General features: G+C 47.5%; 1 long non-coding RNA gene across 2 annotated transcripts in view; it reads right to left on the bottom strand.

The window, feature by feature from the left end:
• LOC123331331 overlaps positions 1 to 8,600 on the bottom strand; it is a 31,341-nt gene extending 22,741 nt beyond the window's left edge. Inside the window, exons 1-2 of one of the 2 annotated variants that reach the window (XR_006547900.2) lie at positions 8,409 to 8,600; positions 5,913 to 6,434 (exon numbers count right to left, since the gene is read on the bottom strand). This is a non-coding gene — a long non-coding RNA (uncharacterized LOC123331331). The remainder of the gene's footprint in view (positions 1 to 5,912; positions 6,435 to 8,408) is intronic. The other variant, XR_006547899.2, reaches the window with a different exon arrangement.
• Between the last annotated feature and the right edge of the window lie 4,708 nt (positions 8,601 to 13,308).

Here is a 13,308-nt window from a genome sequence, read left to right as displayed (position 1 = left end):
TTCACTTTGCCCCACTTTATTGGAAGGAAACATCCAGAGCCATAAGAATTCTGTTCCAAAGACGTGTGTGTGGAGGAAGCTTGTCAACGGTCAATGTCACATGCCAATGGCTTTTCCAACTCTCCGGTCTCACCTCTACATGTCTCAAGCCCACAAGTCTTCTCCAGGTTTCCCAGTTCAGAGCCAACAACCACAATTTCGCCTCTCCTGAGACGTAAAGGTGCTGCAAAGAAAATTAACCTCACACTTCAAAGGGGAGCAGAGGAGACCCCCGCCCCTGGTGACGGGAGGAAGTGAGTACTCACTGGGAAATCCCTGAAGTCCATTTTAAATGATTTAATGTGACGAGGAAGAACACAGCCCTGTTCGCACCAGAAGAACCTGCATGGGCTCTAAGGAATTAAGTGATCCTGAAAATGTTTGCTGGAGGAACAAGAAGAGTCACGGGGGAGCAAGCAAAATGTCACCCAGAGTAAACTGTTCCCTGACATCAGGTGACAGCTCAGCCCCTGTGCCTTTCATCAGGTTTCAGGAAGGCAGGCTTGACATCAAAATCCTCTGGCTGCCAGAAGAGGAGGAAAGTGATGACCGTGACTACAGGGACAAGTAAGGCCAGAAAAAGAAAACTGCCCAATAACTCCAAAGCACCTAGAAAGTGTCATGATTGGGGACAGAGACTGGGAGTTTATCACATCAGCCTTAGTAAAGGAAGAGTCAAGCCTATCTGTTCCAGGACCACAAGCTGCTGCTGCTGCTGCTGCTAAGGCGTTTCGGTCGTGTCCGACTTTGTGCGATCCCATAGACGGCAGCCCACCAGACTCCTCTGTCCCTGGGATTCTCCAGGCAAGAACACTGGAGTGGGTTGCCATTCCCTTCCCCAATGCATGCAAGTGAAAAGTGAAAGTGCAGTCGCTCAATCGTGTCCGACTCTTAGTGCCCCCATGGACTGTAGCCTACCAGGCTGCTCCATCCATGGGGGTTTTCCACGCAAGAGTACTGCAGTGGGATGCCATTGCCTTCTCCAGGGACCACAAGCAGAGGGAAGTAAAGCCTTTGGGACACTCAGGAGCTAGAGAGTTCAGTCCAGAGGAGGGAGCAGTACTCAACAAGGGACCAAGCCATTTGCCCTCCTGCCGTAACAACCAGAAACAGACAGAGAGGTGACCAAGGGCAAGAGCAGGCTGGCTGAGAGGGTGCTGAAGTGGCTACCAGCCCCTCCTCATCTCTCCTAACAGAGTGGACGTCCCAGCTCTCCAGGTGGATTGCCTGCATGCCAGTCTCTCTAATCAAGAAGAAGGCAATCTCCAGAGGCTCAAAAATATGTTCAGCATCACTTGTTCATCCAACTCTTTTCAACCCCATGGACTGCAGCATGCCAGACTTCCTTGTCCTTCGCTATCTCCCAGAGTTTGCTCAAACTCAGCATCACTGGGACTGGGACAGATGTCATTACACAGCTGTAGTCACTGGTCAAAGGCATGTGAGACCATTCCATTGTCCTCTCACCAAAGCTTCTGCCACAGAGCATTTAACCCAGGTCCTGGGGACAATATTGCATCACCAGCATCATGCTAAACAGAAGGGTGTCAACCCATTTATAAATTATCTTCCAGCCCCAAGTCATTCAAACATTCAATAAGCTTGAATATCCCGTCAGGACTGCAGCTGAGGGGGGAGAGCAACACCCAGCAGAGTAACTGTAGAGACACGCCTTTCCATTGGGCAGCTGCTAGCCGAGGAGGATGACTCGTGTCTGGTCCAGTGAAGTCTAAGAGGCAGGGGTGGAGGAGCTTTTCAGTTTAATTTTGGAGACGCAGCAGGATGTAATCAGTTTACGAGTTAAACAGAGACATCTGTCTGGTTCTACCTGAGACCTCCCAGCTTGCTGTGCTTAGCCCAGAGTGCTTTTTAATAACACAGTAGGATCAAGATTGAGAAATGTACATAAACACCAAAAGATGGAGAGCAGAGCTGCTCCCTTTCTATCACCCTCCCCTCATCCACAGATTCCCCACCTCCCAGAACAGATACCCTGCTCTCTCCAACAGGTGAGAACTCTCACTAAATGTTATGGCACCCAGAGGGGCATCACTAACTCAATGCACATGAGTTTGAGCAAACTTCAGAGACAGTGAAGGACAGGGAAGCCTGGTGTGCTGCAGTTCATGGGGTCGCAGAGAGTCAGACACGACTGAGCAACTGGAGGGGCAAGAGGGGCAGCTTTCAGAAAAAGAAAATAATGTCCTTCAAGATGGGGCTCTTCCCTGTACTGCCCCTAGTTACAGATCCCCAGTATTGCTGCCATTGGTGGATACCAAGGGCCTGGAAGAAGCATCCAATTGGCCATTCAATGGGCATTTATTGAGCACATGCTCTGGGCCAGGCCCTTGGCTAGATGCTAAGGAGACAAAACATGATAGACACACAAGTGACATGCAAGTGAGAAGAGTGAACAAAAACGAACCAGCACACACATGAGCAAGGTTACATGGAGAAAAAGTTAGGACTCCAGGGGAGACAGAGATGAAAGAGAGGGTCACTGGAGCCTGAGTGCTTGCTTGAAATCAGGGAGGACTGCTCAGAGGACAGAAAACCTGGGGCAAAACCTGGAGGCCATGGAGAAGGCAGCTCGCAGCAAAGGGAGCAGAAAACATTTCACAGGCACCCAGTGGGCACTGCCATGGAGCCGTTCCCAGGCGTGCAAGGTAAAGAGAGACAATTGACAGATGTAAGGAATTATGCACAAAGCAGTTCCGCCTCATCCACGGGTCTGGCAGTGTGCATCAGGTACATGCACATTTGCATATAAGATGTCCCATGTTCCTTCCATGGCTGGAGCGCCCAACTGGCTTTATTTAGCAATTCCAAGGCAGATCCAGGGCACATAAATAAATGGCCAGATCACAGGTCAAAGGCCACAGAAAACCTCCTGCACTGACATCAGGGTTTCCTGCTCTTCATTCTGAAGGTAGCATCACGTGTTTTATGAGGGAACCCTCTTGGACACCACAGGGAGCACGGCACCCTTCCCTCCAAAAGATCTGGAGCAGAGACAGAGCTCCCTTTCATTTTACAGTGAGCTTGGGGCTGGATTGATGCTGGGTCATTGCGCCCCATTAAAGTTGCCATGGTTACACCAGGCCTGTGGTACCTGGACTTTTGATGTGCTGGATGCAGGGGCAATAGCTGCTCTGCTTCTCCTATAATTTGCCAGGGGAGTGGCAGAGAGGCTCAAGGTAGAAATGCTAGATGGGACCCCAGGGTATGGAGAGACTTCAGGTGGGTAGGGCACATCCCTTATCACTGAAAAAGTAAGACCCTTCCCTAAATCCACTAGCCTGTGAGCGGCCAGGAGGGCAGGGACCCAGGCTGCTAAATTGTGGTCTCCTCCAGCATGTAAAACAGACCTGGCACAAAACAAACTCAATCAACGTGACTGATTCATTTTGTGACACAGAAAAATATTTGCGAAAGCATTCAAACGAAGAATCCACCTTGGGCTCCACCTTCTACAGAAGCCAAGGGGGTAATGAGGAAGTTGCAAGGGAAACTATGCGCCTCCCATTGCAAACTGGAGATGAAAGAGAGTGAAGCTTCTCCAGATAAAAGGAAGGCTCTGAGCATGTGGGCAGGGAAGCAAGTCAGTGTCAGCCCTCCAAGTGGCAGACATTAAGATAGTGTTAGATGCACAAGAGGCTTTTTTTTGTGGGGGGTGCGGGGAATGGCTGTAAAGGATAAGAGGAGAGGAAGCAGGAGAGGGAGAGGACAGCTTTCAGAGCACGATGCAGACCTAACAACCAGGAGATGAGGCAGGGCAAAGCCTTGGCCAGGCTAGTGGAGAGGCTCCAAAAAAAGGCTGTCTATTAGAAGGGTCCCATGCTGAGGAGGAGTGGCCAACTCCAGTGATCCCACAGCATGCAGTCATGAGCTGGATGGACCCAGGGGAGATGTGGTCTCACCATGAATATGGTGTGGAATCCAAAGTGAGACAGCTGTCTGCCCCCTGCAAGGACATCTGAGCCTCCATGACTACCCAGGATGAGGGGATATTTGAGATGGGTAAGGAGTCTGGAACCAGTATGGCTGGAGGTGTGGGGAATGTCTTCAGGCCACAAAAGGAAGATGAGGAGGTGACTGGGAGGCTGTGCCTCTCCAGGCTGGTTGCCTACCCAGTGTCTGCTCTGCCCTTACTGCTTAAACCCAGAAACACCTCAGACTCCTTTGCAGCTAGAAGTGGCCATGTGACCCAATTCTGGCTGGTGAGATGGAGGCAGAAATCTACTGGAGGTTGACAAAAAGGGACCAGCTCAACTGGCATGTCTGTGACGGATGCTCTCCTTCCTTCTCCTGGAACAGAAGACCTGAGGCCCGCAGGGGAACAGTCCTCTTATTACCACAAGGTGATAAGCCTGAGGATGAAAACCACAGGCTTGAAATGGCAGAGCACAAAGACAGAGGAAGTCTGGAAAACTGACACCAAGATGGAGCTGCTGCATGTGAGAAGCTCACTTTCAGAATTCTTGTTAAGAGAGAAAAATAAACTCCCATGCAGTTTAGGCATAAGAGTCAAGCCAGCACTTCATGCAGCCAAGCCAGAGTCATGAATAATCCAGAGAAGATTCAGATGGAGGGTAAGCAATGGAACTCTTTGTGTTTAGACAAGACATTCAGTAAAATTCCTTCCGCAGTGTGGTTGGATAGTCTTGGGTGATGGGGGTTTCTGAAGGGAAATGGGTGTGACAAAGCTGCTTTTTTTTTTTTTTTAACTTTTTATTTGGTATTGGAGTATAGCCAGTTGGGAGCTTCCCAGGTGTCTCAGTGGTAAACAATCCACGGAAATGTAGAAGATGCAGGTTCAATCCCTGAGTCAGAAGATGCCCTGGAGAAGGAAGTGGCAATACACTCCAGTATTCTTGCCCGGGAAATATAGACAGAGGAGCCTGGCAGGCTAGAGTCCATGGATTCACAAAGAGTCAGACATGGCTTAGCGTCTAAACAATAACAATAGCCCATTAACAATGTTGTGGCAGTTTCAGGTGAACAGGGAAGGGATTCAGCCACACATATCCAGGGATCATTCTCCTCCAAACTCCCCTCCCATCCAGGCTGCCACATAACATTGAGCAGAGTTCCCTGTGCTATAAAGTAGGTCCTTGTTGGTTATTCATTTTAAACCTGCTCTGTTTTTAAAGCACACATTAAAAAAAAAAAATTGTTTTTAAAGGGCAAGAGAAGAGGTTGTCCCAAAGAACCAACGACCTGCTCTGTAAATGAACGACTCCCAAAGCATGCCCTCAGTTTGCAATCTAAGTGCAGAAATGAAGCACAGAAACTTGACCATAACCTACACGTTAATCTTAACATTGTATGATTTCGTCCCCAGGCCACTCTTGTGCCCACACCCATCACACATGAGGATGGACATTAGTAACACTCTCAGGACTCTTTCCCCTTTGGGCCCAAGGAAGGTTTGGCATCCTCCCTGCCCTCGGGCAGCCCCTGCCACTCTGCTGAGGTTGGCCCTTGAAGTGAGATCTATTTACCTGGCTGGACGTCATCTGCAAACTTGAGGATTTTAGGCCACAAAACAAAGTTGAAAGATATCATATCTCAGACTTAGGACAAATTTCCCCTAGGGACCTCTGGAATAGCCTTTCAGATATCAGTGGACATGAAACAGGTGCCCAAAGCCACCCACTCACTCTGTCCAACATTAGAAAGTGGTCCATGTGACTCAGCCCTTCACCTGGTCGCAGCAGGACCTCCTACTTCTGAAACTCTGGGAGAAGAACTACCCAAAACCGCCACCCTGACAAACGCTGCACATTCGCGGTGATGGAAGAGAGATTTCCAGGCCACACTTCACTTGTCAGCACGTCAATTTCAGAATGTCAGCAGAAACGTTCGCTTACCATCACTGCTCTGCGGGTCAAGCGCTAGCAATCTGATCCGTCCTCCATGTTCTTTGAAGGCACGGCTCATGGTCCAGAAAATTAATTAAGGCCTCCAAAGGATAAAGAAAATTCTGATCTTTCCAAAATGAAACCAACTGCCCTCTGCTCTCCTCACATCCCCAGGAGGCTTACATGGAGTCAACCTTCTCATCAAAGAGCAAGTTCCACATCCTTTTCCAGTTGCCATAACAGGAAGAAGCTCCCCACGGACCATTTCAGTTGTTTCTTCAGTCTGGAGAAAATAGATTTGATTAACAATCATGTAATTACATTTCCAATTCAATGACAATTATCATTGGATGGGGTGACCTTGGAGCTTCAAAGGTGAAGTCCAAATGACAGTGAAGAGGTTGGTAAAAGGCACGTCACTGGTGATGGAGGGAGGGCACGTCACTGGTGATGGAGGGAGGCTTCATGAGCATCACAGTCACCGTCTGCTTGTATGATGGAGTCCTATCCTTTGGCAGACTTTTTTTTTTCCTTTTTATGGGGTCGGGGAGGGCAGGGTAGATAAAAGACAGAATATTTATTTGGGAAACAATAGTTTCAAAATTATCTCCTGCATTCAGAATCTACGGGCCAGAATATACACCCTAAGCAAACAAGTGTTGTTCTTTTAGTCACTCAGTTGTGTGCATGTAGCCTGCCAGGCTCCTCTGTCCATGGAATTTCCCATGCAAGAATACTGGGTTGCTATTTCCTTGTCTAGGGGATCTTTCCGCCCAGGGATCAGACCCCTGTCTCCACACTGGCAGGCATATTCTTCACCACTGAGCCACCTGGGAAGCCCAAGCAAACAAGTGAGGTCTTGATTAATTGCTCACTTATGAAATAAAACTTTTAATTAACTGACTAGGTGGAGTAGTACATCTCCCACACTTTCATGATAAGAATCCCTTAGAGTGCTAGAGATTAATTCCATTAATTAACACGCTGGGCCTGAGATGGGCCAGTAATTTTAAATTTTTAATTTTACAAATTCCTCTAGATGATTTTAATGATCAAAGAAATTTGGGGAGCACTGAAGAAACGTGCTTTTCTGCTTCCTTTGCAGATTTTAAGACTTGAACACCTGGTCCCAGAATGACCCAGTCTAGTTCTAGGAAAGGAAAGTAAGTCTTCCAAACATTTGGTTTGGTGTTTCCTAGAATACACTGCTTCTCATTTCCATTTCTGGCCCACTTTTTCTAGATCAGGTCTTTTTTGGAGGGTCCATCTTCCTTGAGTTGATGCATAGCAATCCAATCACATTTAATTAAATCATCATTGCTTGCTTTTGTCTTGTTCCCTTTTCCCCTGAAACTTGTGTTAAGAAGTTAGGGTGCTTTGCATAGATTCAATATTCTCGCTTTTCCACCTTACATCTCCTACTGATGACCCCATGTGGACCAGCCCAGATCTCACTGTTTTCTTCAAAGGGTCCCATTCCCTTTGACCTTCCAGTCAAGATAATGTCTCCTTCATCCAAGGTCATTATCTTAGAAATGTAGTAGATGAAGAAGTGAAAGTTGCTCAGTCATGTCTGACTCTGTAACCTCATGGTCCATGGAATTCTCCAGGCCAGAATACTGCAGTGGGTAGCCTTTCCCTTCTCCAGGGGATCTTCCCAACACAGGGATCGAACCCAGGTCTCCCACACTGCAGGCCGATTCTTTACCAGCTGAGCCACCAGGGAAGCCCAGATGAAGAAAAGGGATGGAGAAAATCATGGAGGATGTTTCACCCTCTTGTCTGAGTTCACCTTGGCCTTGAGCCCCAGCTTCACGATGTGAGGGTCAGGGAGCTTCTCTTTAGGTACAAAGGCACTGATGAGGCAGGAGGCCATGAAGCTCGTGGCCAGGCTCCAGGCAGGTCTTGCGCTCACCCTGCATGTCGCTGGAGGTCACATCCAAGCACAGAAATAGCCGGCTGTGTAGTCCATGCTTGTGTCCTCCATGCCGATGCTTGCCCATCACCATGTCTGACTGGAGCTCAAGGTGTAGGCTGCACCTGTAGGCCGCACAAGGACCAGCGAGCCCTCGGGATGCAGCTGGTGGAGGCTCCAGGAAGAGCTCCGGCTCACTGAGCATCTCCTCAACATGGCCTCAAGGTCCCTGCCCACGCATACAATGCTCACCCCCGACTCCCAGGAGCTGGACAGCAGCCTGGTGGCATCCACGCTTCTGCCCGTGGCCCCCAAAGACACTGGGACACTGCCTGATAGGCCACCGGATGCTGCTTGCTGCCCAGAGAGGACCAGCTACCTCGGAGCACTGTCCCAATGACTCTGCTGGGTGCACAGCGCCCATCCCCCTGGGAACTGCTGTCCAGAGACTCCCTCGGGGCTGCCTGGCCTCAGGACATGGCCTGGTCCCTGGAGAGATGTGCAGGTTCTGGCCACAGCCTCTCAGGTCACCATCAGGCCCGCAGCAGCCCCGAGCAGGGCCTACAGACTTTGCCTAAAAACAAACTTACCTCTAGTAAGTTGAACAGATGAAATTAGGAAGAGAGAGGCAAACAGAAGCTGGTCCCATAGAAAAGGGGCTTAAAAGCAGGCGGCACATAAGGCAGATTGCTGTGTTCTGCTCTCTCCTCACCATCTCCCACTCCTCCTGCCAATGCCCAGATGGCTAAGATAGCCATCACCAAGCACGGGAAGCCTCAATTCCAGCTGGAACTCCCAGCTCCCTCCTCAGGACTTAATATCCTAGCCATTTGCCTCAGCTGCTTGGTTCCAGCACTAACTGCCCATCACTGATTTAATTACCTCCTTCACAACTTGAACTAGGCTGTTTCACCTGTGCTGTTATCTAGTGGGGAATCCTTCCTGTGTGTTAACCTGGCAAAGCAACGGCCCCAGTTACTCAAACTCTAATCTAGGTGAAATCTGTGCTTGCTGTTTAGTCGCTAAGTCGTGTCCAATTCTGCTACCCCATGGACTGTAGCCACCAGTCTCCTTTGCCCTTGGGATTTTTCCAGGCAATACTGGAGTAGGTTGCCATCTCCTTCTCCAGGGGATCTTCCCTGACCCAGGAATCAAACCTGCTTCTCCTGTTTGGCAGGAGGATTCTTTACCACTGAGCCACCAGAGAAGCCCAAAAGCTTCTGTCAGTTCAGTTCAGTCGCTCAGTCATATCCGACTCCTTGCGACCCCATGAATCGCAGCCCTCCAGGCCTCCCTGTCCATCACCAACTCCCGGAGTTCACCCAAACTCATGTGCATCGAGGTGGTGATGCCATCTAGCCATCTCATCCTCTGTCATCCCCTTCTCCTCCTGCCCCCAATCCCTCCCAGCATCAGGGACTTTTCCAATGAGTCAACTCTTCGCATGAGGTGGTCAAAGTACTGGAGTTTCAGCTTCAGCATCAGTCCTTCCAAAGAACACCCAGGACTGATCCCCTTTAGAATGGACTGGTTGGATCTCCCTGCAGTCCAAGGGACTTGCAAGAGTCTTCTCCGACACCACAGTTCAAAAGCATCAATTCTTCGGCACTCAGCTTTCTTCACAGTCCAACTCTCACATCCATACATGACCACTGGAAAAACCATAGCCTTGACTAGATGGATCTTTGTTGGCAAAGTAATATCTCTGCTTTTTAATATGCTATCTGCTGCTGCTGCTGCTAAGTCGCTTCAGTCGTGTCCAACCCTGTGTGACCCCAAAGACGGCAGCCCACCAGGCTCCCCTGTCCCTGGGATTCTCCAGGCAAGAACACTGGAGTGGGTTGCCATTTCCTTCTCCAATGCGTGAAGTGAAAAGTGAAAGTGAAGTTGCTCAGTTGTGTCTGACTCCTAGCAACACCATGGACTGCAGCCTACCAGGCTCCTCCGTCCATGGGATTTTCCAGGCAAAAGTACTGAAGCAGGGTGCCATTGCCTTCTCCGTTAATATGCTATCTAGGTTGGTCATAAGTTTCCTTCCAGGGAGTAAGCATCTTTTAATTTCATGGCTGCAGTCACCATCTGCAGTGATTTTGGAGCCCAAAAAAATAAAGTCTGACACTGTTTCCACTGTTTCCCCATCTATTTCCCATGAAGTGATGGAACCAGATGCTGCCATGATCTTAGTTTTCTGAATGTTGAGCTTTAAGCCAACTTTTTCACTCTCCTCTTTCATCAAGAGGCTGTTTAGTTCTTCTTCACTTTCTGCCATAAGGATGGTGTCATCTGCGTATCTGAGGTTATTGATATTTCTCCCCGCAATCTTGATTCCAGCTTGTGCTTCTTCTAGCCCAGTGTGTCTCATGATATACTCTGCATATAAGTTAAATAAGCAGGATAACAATATACAGCCTTGACGTACTCCTTTTCCTGTTGTTCCATGTCCAGTTCTAACTGTTGCTTCCTGACGGGCATATAGGTTTCTCAAGAGGCAGGTCAGGTGGTCTGGTATTCCCATCTCTTTCAGAATTTTCCACAGTTTATTGTGATCCACACAGTCAAAGGCTTTGGCATGGGTGAATTTAATTCAGATGACCATTATATCTACTACTGTGGGCAGGAATCCCTTAGAAGAAATGGAGTAGCCATCATGGTCAACAAAAGAGTTCAAAATGCAGTACTTGGATGCAATCTCAAAAATGACAGAATGATCTCTGTTCATTTCCATGGCAAACCATTCAATATCATGGATATCCAAGCCTATGCCCCAACCAATAACACTGAAGAAGCTGAAGTTGAACGGTTCTATGAAGACCTACAAGATCTTTTAGGACTAACACCAAAAAAAGATGTCCTTTTCATTATAGGGGACTGGAGTGCAAAAGTAGGAAGTCAAGAAACACCTGGAGTAACAGGCAAATTTGGCCTTGGAGTACAGAATGAAGCAGAGCAAAGGCTAATAAGAGTTTTGCCAAGAGAACGCACTGGTCATAGCAAACACCCTCTTCCAACAACACAAGAGAAGACTCTACACATGGACCTCACCAGATGGTAAACACTGAAATCAGATTGATTATATTCTTTGAAGCCAAAGATGGAAAAGCTCTATACAGTCAGCAAAAACAAGACTGGGAGCTGACTGTGGCTCAGATCATGAACTTCTTATCGCCAAATCCAGACTTAAATTGAAGAAAGTGGGGAAAACCACTAGATCATTCAGGTATGACCTAAATCAAATCCCTTATGATTATACAGTGGAAGTGAGAAATAGATTTAAGCAACTAGATCTGATAGACAGAATGCCTGATGAACTATGGATGGAGGTTCGTGACGTCGTATAGGAGACAGGGATCAAGACCATCCCCATGGAAAAGAAATGCAAAAAAGCAAAGTGGCTGTCTGAGGAGGCCTTACAAATAGCTGTGAAAAGAAGAAAAACAAAAAGCAAAGGAGAAAAGGAAAGATATAAGCATCTAAATGCAGAGTTCCAAAGAATAGCAAGAAGAGATGAGAAAGCCTTCCTCAGCAATCAATGCAAAGAAATAGAGGAAAATAACAGAATGGGAAAGACTAGAGATCTCTTCAAGAAAATTAGAGATACCAAGGGAACACTTCATGCAAAGATGGGCTCAATGAAGGACAGAAATGGTAGGGACCTAACAGAAGCAGAAGCTATTAAGAAGAGGTGGCAAGAATACACAGAAGAACTGTACAAAAAAGATCTTCACAACCCAGATAATCACGATGATGTGATCACTGACCTAGAGCCAGATATCCTGGAATGTGAAGTCAAATGGGCCTTAGAAAGCATCACTACGAACAAAGTTAGTGGAAGTGATGGAATTCCAGTTAAGCTATATCAAATCCTGGAAGATGATGCTGTGAAAGTGCTGCACTCAATATGTCAGCAAATTTGGAAAACTCAGCAGTGGACACTGGAATGGAAAAGGTCAGCTTTCATTCCAATCCCAAAGAAAGGCAATGCCAAAGAATGTTCAAACTACCACACAATTGCACTCATATCACACGCTAGTAAAGTAATGCTTAAAATCCTCCAAGCCAGACTTCAGCAATACATGAACCGTGAACTTCCAGATGTTCAAGCTGGTTTTAGGAAAGGCAGAGGAACCAGAGATCAAATTGCCAACATCTGCTGAATTATCAAAAAAGCAAGAGAATTCCAGAAAAACATCTATTTCTGCTTTATTGACTATGCCAAAGCCTTTGACTATGTAGATCACAATAAACTGTGGAAAAGCTTCTGTAGATATGATTAAAATCTGTAATCAGTTGACTTTAAGTAAGGGAGATTATTCCAGATGATCTGGGTAGATCAATTCAATCAGTTGAAATACTTGAGAGCAGAGCTGAGGTTTCCCAGAAGCAGAAGGAATTCACTCTGCAGGAGCAGGTTCAGCCCAGCCCACCCTCCCTGACCACCCACCTATGGATTTCAAACTCACCTAGCCAGAGCCACACTTATGTGAGCCCCTTGCAGCGAATCTCAATACTGATTTCCTACTGCCTCTGTTTATTTGGTTGAACCCTGACTGATAAATATGATACATCTAATTAAGAATGTTTTCTTTTAACCCACTCACTTTCTTTTGCTAAAAGAATTTTATTTTGTACACAACATATATATGCCTACCATAAGTAAAAAACCAGGGCCACCTGCCAAAATGGAAAGAAACCATAAAGATAAATACAATAAAAACAAAAGCAATGCCATGGAATTCCAGCTGGATGCTATCGCCTGCCAAAGGCTCTAAGCGTGAGGCCCATCCTGCTAGCATCAGAAAGAAGATGAGAGAGTGATGATTTGGTGCTGGGATGTGCCTACCTCAAGGACAAAGTCTCAGAAAGATGCCGATCAGACAGACTCAGAAGGGAATACACTTCTGACCACGTGCTCCCTGTCATTTAATCCTACATCTGTGTACATCCCATCTCTCTTGTGCAGTCAGAAGTCTCCATCCAGCACTGCGGATATACACTGCCGGTTGTGGAAGGGCAACCTGGGAGCACACAGATCTTCCTGGTGATCACAGAGTGTCCACAGCAACTGGTCTTGGTTTAACTGCAGGGAGTTGCCAACCCCAACCACGGGACAGTGGACTCAAACCACCTGCCTCATCTTTCCTATGCACCTGAAGAACAGAGACCCATAGGAGTCTCCCTAGTGACCTATTAGGGTGGCAAGTTCATGTACCTCCCCCACTTCCTAAGGAACTCTCTCTGCACCTGACTGCTTTGCCAGGGTTCTTTGGGACAGACTCACTGTGTACAGTAGTCAGATTCACAGCACACAGCAGAGCTCTTTTCCAATCCCCCACCTGTGTCACCGGATTCCTTCCTGTTTGACGACTGACTCTAGTTGCTCACCAGTAACCTATAGGAAGCCAAGCCAATGAAAAGACACAAGAGATGCTCCTGAGTCCGGGACAGTGATATATTTGGTCAGGCCTGAAATAGGCCAAATAATGGAAAGAA

Source organism: Bubalus bubalis, chromosome 23 (assembly GCF_019923935.1).
Source record: "Bubalus bubalis isolate 160015118507 breed Murrah chromosome 23, NDDB_SH_1, whole genome shotgun sequence".
In the NCBI taxonomy this organism is placed as follows: Eukaryota; Metazoa; Chordata; class Mammalia; order Artiodactyla; family Bovidae; genus Bubalus; species Bubalus bubalis.
Note: the sequence above shows the minus strand (reverse complement) of the source record. Positions and strands in the feature narration are given on the sequence as shown.